Here is a 7,174-nt window from a genome sequence, read left to right as displayed (position 1 = left end):
CAGCTTCTATCTCTTTTGTGGATGTCTGGTAGTTTGGTACTCGTGCAACGGAAGTTGGCGTTTATCAATTTCGTGTTATCTGATTAGTGTCATCACCATTGCATGCTAAGGTTGAGAACAATAAGGCTACTGAATGAAGTATTTAATGAAGTTAGAATCCCATGTTTGTCATATATATTAATTCAGTCAATCTTATTCTCTTAGTTATAATTGTTAGTTTAATTCTTAGGTATAAACAACCTCAATTTGTTATAGTCTTAGCATTGAATAATAACCATATTTTGTTGCTTAAGTGCGTGACTTAATTAGTTAACCAAATCCAGTCTTTGTGGGAACGAACTAGAAAAGATTATATACTACTTGCGAACTCGTATACTTGTGTGTATTATTAGCGCGTGTTTAGCGACTAACAAATTTTTGGCGCCGCTGCCGGGGACTGCAGTGTTAATTTATAGTTTATGTGCTTTCCATCAGTGGTCGTTAAAGTTCATTGACTCGGACATTGTTACTTATTTGTTTCCTTGTCTTATTTCAGGTACTCTAGTAAGAGTATATGCATACGCGTTTGCGTACTCGTAAGAGAACTCTGGATAAAGCCGAGGAAGAAGTTGTGGTAGTTCGTATGGAAGTTTTTGAGGAAGAAAAGAAAGTAGAAGAAGAAGAGAAAGTCGAGGAACCAGCTTTAGTAGAGATGGGTGATCAAGCAGAAAATCATAAGGCTTTGATGGACTATTCTCAACCTAAGATTAATGACATTTAGTCAAGCATCATCAGGCCAGCTATCAGGGCTAACACTTTTGAGATCAAGTCAAGCACGATTCAGATAATACAGAACTCAGTTCAGTTTGGGGGTACTCCTACTGAAGACCCCAACATGCACATCAGGGATTTTATTGAGATATGCGACACTTTCAAGTTCAATGATGTGACTAAAGATGCTATCAAGCTGCGACTCTTCCCGTTCTCTCTGAGGGACAAGGCTAAGTGCTAGTTACATTCTCTACCAGCAGGGTCTATCACTACTTGGGAAGATCTTGCTCAAAAGCTTCTCACTAAATTCTTCCCTATGGCGAATACTGCTGCAATCAGGAATACTCTTACTCAGTTTGATCAGCAAACTGGAGAATCTCTGTGTGAGGCTTGGGATCGATATAAGGAGATGTTAAGGAAGTTCCCACATCATGGCTTGCCTGATTGGATGATTATTAACTGTTTCTACAATGGATTGGGTGCTACTTCTAGACCCATGCTTGATGCAGCATCAGGAGGAGCCTTGTGGGCTAAAAGATACGATGAAGCTTATGAACTTATTGAACTGATGGCTGCTAATTAGTACCAGAATCCTTCCCAGAGACTGACTCGGGGAAAGGTAGCAGGAATTCTGGAGTTGGATGCAGCAACTGCTATAGCTGCCCAACTTAAGGCTTTGACGATGAAGGTGGACACTTTGGCTAATTATGGAGTTAATCAAATCACTAGTGTCTGTGAGTTGTATGCTGGTGCCCATGAGACTGATCAGTGCTCAATTTCTAGTGAATCAGCTCAATTCGTGAGCAACTTTCAGCGTTCGTGGCAACCTGTGCCAGCCACTTATAATCCCAACAACCGCAATCATCCTAATTTCAGTTGGAGCAACGCTCAGAATACGATTCAACAGCCTTATCAGCAATATCCAGCTATGCAGTACAACCCCCTGGTTTTCAGCAACCACAATATGCACCAAGACAGCAACTCCAGTTATAACAAGCCAATGAAAAATCTGAATTAGAGGAGTTGAAGCTTATGTGCAAAAGTCAAGCTGTCTCTATCAAGACCTTGGAAAATCAAATTGGGAAAATTGTTAATGCCTTGCTAAATTGTCAGCCTGGTACACTACCTAGTGACACTGAAGTGCCAGGAAATAAGGAAGCTAAGGAGTAGGTAAAGGCAACCACTTTAAGGTCTGGAAAGGTTGCGAATCCTGAACAAACTCAAGTGTTGAGTGAAGAAGCTGAAGCTGGGAAAGAAGCAGAGCAGAAGGAAGTAGAAGTGGAACCAAGGAAGACTACTGTTGAGCACACTCCTCCTCAGGGTAATACAGGGGAGAAACAGATCTGTAATATCCGGGATATATCGTGTAATTATTTTTGCTAATAGATAATTATTATATGTATTCAGTATCTATTATGTGACTTATTTGTTAAGTGTTAAAAATGTTTGAATGTTTAAAAATGTTATTAATTGAGTATTTCAATTTTTTTATGTCCAAAATAAAATATAGATAATTGTCATATCTTCCTAATTATTTTTATGTTAATTTATGAATTTATAGGAATCATATGGATTTTTTTAAACTCTTGTTCCGGGTATTTAAAACCTATTTTATGAAAACGGGAACCAACCACCGTTAACCGTTTTTACATTTTTAGAACCCGAAACTCTTCCGAGAACTCCTTCCTAACCTAATTGCAATATTCCGAGCATTTTCCATGTTTCGACTTTTTCGATCCGGCGTACGGTTTGTCCTGCGCGGGTCCCGGCGCAATATTTTCGATACAATATTTGTTTCGGTAAATCAATAAAACCCGTATTTTTGATAAACGGGAGCTTTTTATTAAACTATCCCAATTATCACCTCGTAGTACGTGTAACCAGGCGCTGAGACCAAGACCGCAGTACAAATTGTACTGATTTGGATAATTATCCCGAAAACCGATACCGTTTGGATCAGTTTTTATAAATAAACGTACCGTTTTATATCCGGAATGATCCAATGGGATACTAATTCTCCGTAATTATAAATAGCCTTTTACCGTATTTTACTTCGTATCAAAATCATTTGCAGACAGATAATTATATAATTTTTACAGAGATAAATCATATATTCATAAACCTTTCTGAGAATCAAACCACAAATTCAAGGTGTTAGTGAAATCCGTTTGGAAAGTTGGAGTAACCAATTTGAAGGTCTCAAGGAGTACTATCAGATTCCAGGACCTGTTTTACTGCAGAATCAAAGGTTGATTTTTTATAAATTTAATTATTTTCGAATTATTTTCATGAAAAATATGAATTTTTGTTCGGATGATTATTTGTATGATTTGATGATTGCATGTTGTAGAGCTTGTTTTCATGATGATTTTGGTATATTATACGTCTGATTTGGAGTCCAATAACATGTTCAAATTTGAGTTTGATTTTCGAATTTTAAAATTAGGGTTTATAACCCGTATGAATGTTCTTAATTGAAATTTGGGGGTTTCTTATTCTGGAATAGATTGATGTTGTGATATAGTGGATTGTGTTCTCTGTAAAATTTGCAATCCAGTCGTATAAGTTTCATGAATCAACGAGGTCTTTAGAGAAGGGAGTTGTGTTTTGAATATTTCCGAAGTTCGCCGGAAACTGGCAAACTTCACGGCCAAATTCCGGCCAACTCAGGGATTGTTAGATCGATTTGATTGCATGGTTATGTTCCTGGTAATCCGTAGATGTGATCTGGAGCTTGTGGCAAGATGAGGAGGCCGGAATCCGGCCACCCCTGTGTTTTTCGGCGACTGGACTGCAAAATTGCAGTTTAGTCCCTGTAGTTTTGTAGATGATGAAGTTTAGTCCCTGAAGTTTCCAGACTTTGCAAAAATTGGATTCCTGTTTTAAAAATATTTAAAAATCATATTTCCTATTTATTTTTATTATAAAAATCCGTTTTTAATTTTTGAAAATTCTAAAAATTATTATTTTAATTCCGAAAATTATTTTTAATTCACAAATAAATCTGAATTAATTAGTTAATTAATTTCAGTTAATTTTTAATTGATTAATTAGTCAATTAATTTGAAAATTAATTGATTAATTGATTTAATTAATTATTAATTGATTTTTAATTAATTATTTAATTAGATTTAATTATTTAAAAATGATTTAAAAATTTCGAAAAATAGTTTCGAGCTTTAAAATATTATTCTAAATTATTTTCAAGGCTCGATAATTATTCTAAAATTGTTTCGGAGCCAGAATTGGCCAACCGAACCCTGTTTATTATTCCGAAATTGATACAACGACCCGTTTTAATTCTGAAAAATGTTTTAAAAAATCATTTTAAATACCAGAAAACCTATTTATGACCCGAAATGTCTTTATAAATGATATGTCATTGATTACGTGATGTATTATGTGTGACTTGTTGATTGACTGTCGGTTTATATATTCGATGATTACTGTTTATGGCATAACTTTCAATCCGTTAATCGGATTTGGGTGAAACGAAGGGTAGATAGAAGTATGTGTTGAACAGAATCGTATGAGTAGAATATTGATAGATACTTATGATGCCTAGCAGAGTAAGCAAGGCGTAAGAAAGAGAAGCAGGTGATCAGAAAATAGAATTGACATGTAAAAAATACAGCAAGTGAGCAGAAATTAGAAGCAAGGAATAAGAGAAACAGATGAATGGTGGTTGAATAGAGTCGTAGACAAGTACAAGTGAGGTTGGAATCAATTATGATAAGGCAAGTACTTCTAAACCTTTCTCGAGATTTATTGCAAATATTTCTAAATTCTCTTGTGACCTATTGTTAATATTCAAAATAGCTCTCTTTTATATTGGAAATACTTTGAATCCTCCAGCCTTGAACCTGAGCCACATCATTTGATCTTTGAGCCGTAAGCCTTATTCTTTGTGAACCATTTCTTGTGGATTTACCAAATATTAAACTACACAAATACGATATTACTCCACAAATATCTATCCATCATATACCAAACACTGGAACAAAATTGTTTATATATACAAAAACTTTTATACTTAACCATACCTTGTGATATCAAAGCACTAAAACTTTGGAAAAACACTATTCATCTAATACCCGATTATCCTACCGGCTAGAGGCCACTTCTTTTATGTATTTTGACATACCCTTTTTGGTAACTATGAACTTTTACCATGCTCTTGTATAAATGTTTTATGGTTATTGATTATGATCTGGTTTTATTGAACTCTATTGGTTATTATATTGAAATGCTTTAGAATTGGATAGTTTTCTTTGTATGGACCAGATTCGTGGTCAGACCATATCGATGGTCAAGTTAGGCCAATGTGTGCCTTAGATCCAGTAGTTAGAGCAGTGCTGTGTGCTTTGCTCGGGGTTAGTGCGTGACTGATCAGCAGCCTAACCTTGGTTTAAAAACTTAAAATGAATAATCCAATTCTATTGGTTGTTTAACAAGAAACTTGATTCCTTTGAATCATCTCATTTATTATTGTCTAACCTCAGTTATTGATAATATGACTTGCTGAGCTAGTTAGCTCACTCTTGCGAATTTTTTTTTATATATTCTACAGTTAAGAAGGATACGGTTGATAGCAAGGTTTCCCAGTTCAATGTTCGAGCTAGGATTCCAGATTATAATTGATCGAGCTACTAGGAGCTTATGGCAGTAGTGAGATAGCAAGGTTGTAAGAATGATTTTATTATCAATTGTAAGTTAAATTAGTTGGGATTTGGTACGATGTAATAATTAAGGTTGTGGCTTGTTTTCATACTTTAACCTGTTGCGATCCGTGGTTTTGTGAAGCAGGGTCATTATTAATAATATTTCTTATACAGGTTGATATATTGTGTTTGTGTTGTGGACCCCAAACTTCTGACCCGGGTTTGGAGGGCGCCATAGGTTGGTATCAGAGCTACAGGTTATAAGTCACTGAAACAAGCTTAGATTGTCGGGATTGGGTAGAGGGTTAGGATTAGGAATAGGAAATAGAAAGATAGGTCATTGTGAGGTTGAGTGCGACTGTATAGTAGGTCTCCGACATGGTTCGTGTTGCGATTCGGGATTCTTAACTCGCGACGTGATATCCAGGCAACGACAATGGCAGATCCTTATTTCCCTGCATCAACTGATCATTTGGAGCCTTCCGTTTAAAGATCGTCATCTTCTCCCAGATTCGATTTGCGTCTTGTTCTCCATCAGTATTAATGGTATTACTTTCTGTTATGACAGTTGCGCCTCTCCAAGTTATTCAACGCTATTCTATCATCTCTCGATATGAGACTACCTATTCAAGAACCTTCATTTGCTTATTCTTGTTCTTTTGAACATTCAACTATGAATGTATCTTTTCTGTCTATTATACACCATATTCTACATCCTTAGTTTAAAAACCTTTCTACCGAAACAACAGCATTTGTGAGAAGGGACGCGATAGCGGCAGTAAACGGTGAGTATTGAGATATAAATTAAGGTGAGAAGGAGTTTAGAAAGAAGATTCAAGTGTTCTGGAGGATGGCTGTATCCGGTTAAAAGAAGCTATTAGTAATTAGGCCACTCATGACTAGCTTGTGGAATGGAGTAGATAAGTGTTGAAGAAAGAGGGTTAGAAGAGATTAGGGATTTGAAGATTTCTTGAAATTCATGATGTTGTAATGATGTGATATTAGCTGACTTGTTGACTATGGGATAGTCTGTTCCACTTAATGATTGCAAAGTGGTTATCGGGGGTACTACCAGTATGGGAGCCTTAATGTGAAGCTACAAATAAGATAACGTGCAACGACAGCGGAAGTTTTAATTGATTACGGAAAGTAATAGACCCCAATGAAGGAGAGGAGATAAATGGAAGTGAATGGACCTTTGAGTGATTGTTCTTTAATTTGGTATTTGGTCATAAGAAGGACAACAACCAACTCATATAGTGAGGACAACCAGAGGTGTGATTTTCAAAATTTTCAAATTTTTTAACAAGTTTTCGAAAAAGATTTTTCCTCACAAGATTTCTAAAAGCCTTTTCGAATAAAATAAGTTTTAAACATCGGTTGTCAAGTTACTACTTGAGTTTCTTGTTTGTCAAAAGGCTCGGATTAGCTGGAAGGATATTATTTTAGATTTAGTATTGTTAATTCAGAGGACGAAGTAATCTGCGATTATGAGGAAGTTGGTTATTTCTAACAAGAAGGTACAAATATTGTTTGATAAGATTAACAACAAAACCAGTGTATGGAATAACTATTCATCCAATTACTGGGATTATCAGAGTTCGAAGAATTCATTGATTAAACGGAAGCCTGAGCATGACCGTAGAAGATTGGGAAAATTTCCAGACTCTTCTAAAGGAAGAATATTATTAATAAAATGATCGTTATGTTGACTGATTTACGGTTATTCCAAATTAGAAAGAGGAAACTCAAGGTTATCTGAT

At 35.7% G+C, this 7,174-nt stretch overlaps 1 non-coding gene across 1 annotated transcript; it reads right to left on the bottom strand.

The window, feature by feature from the left end:
• Positions 1 to 1,081: 1,081 nt before the first annotated feature.
• Positions 1,082 to 1,188, bottom strand: LOC141688107 (small nucleolar RNA R71). The gene has a single exon (XR_012561571.1). It is a non-coding gene; the product is annotated as a small nucleolar RNA R71 (small nucleolar RNA).
• Positions 1,189 to 7,174: the final 5,986 nt, after the last annotated feature.

Source organism: Apium graveolens, chromosome 9, assembly GCF_009905375.1.
Source record: "Apium graveolens cultivar Ventura chromosome 9, ASM990537v1, whole genome shotgun sequence".
Taxonomy (NCBI): Eukaryota; Viridiplantae; Streptophyta; class Magnoliopsida; order Apiales; family Apiaceae; genus Apium; species Apium graveolens.
The sequence above is the reverse complement of the archived record's forward strand: the minus strand, read 5'-3'. Positions and strand labels throughout refer to the sequence as shown.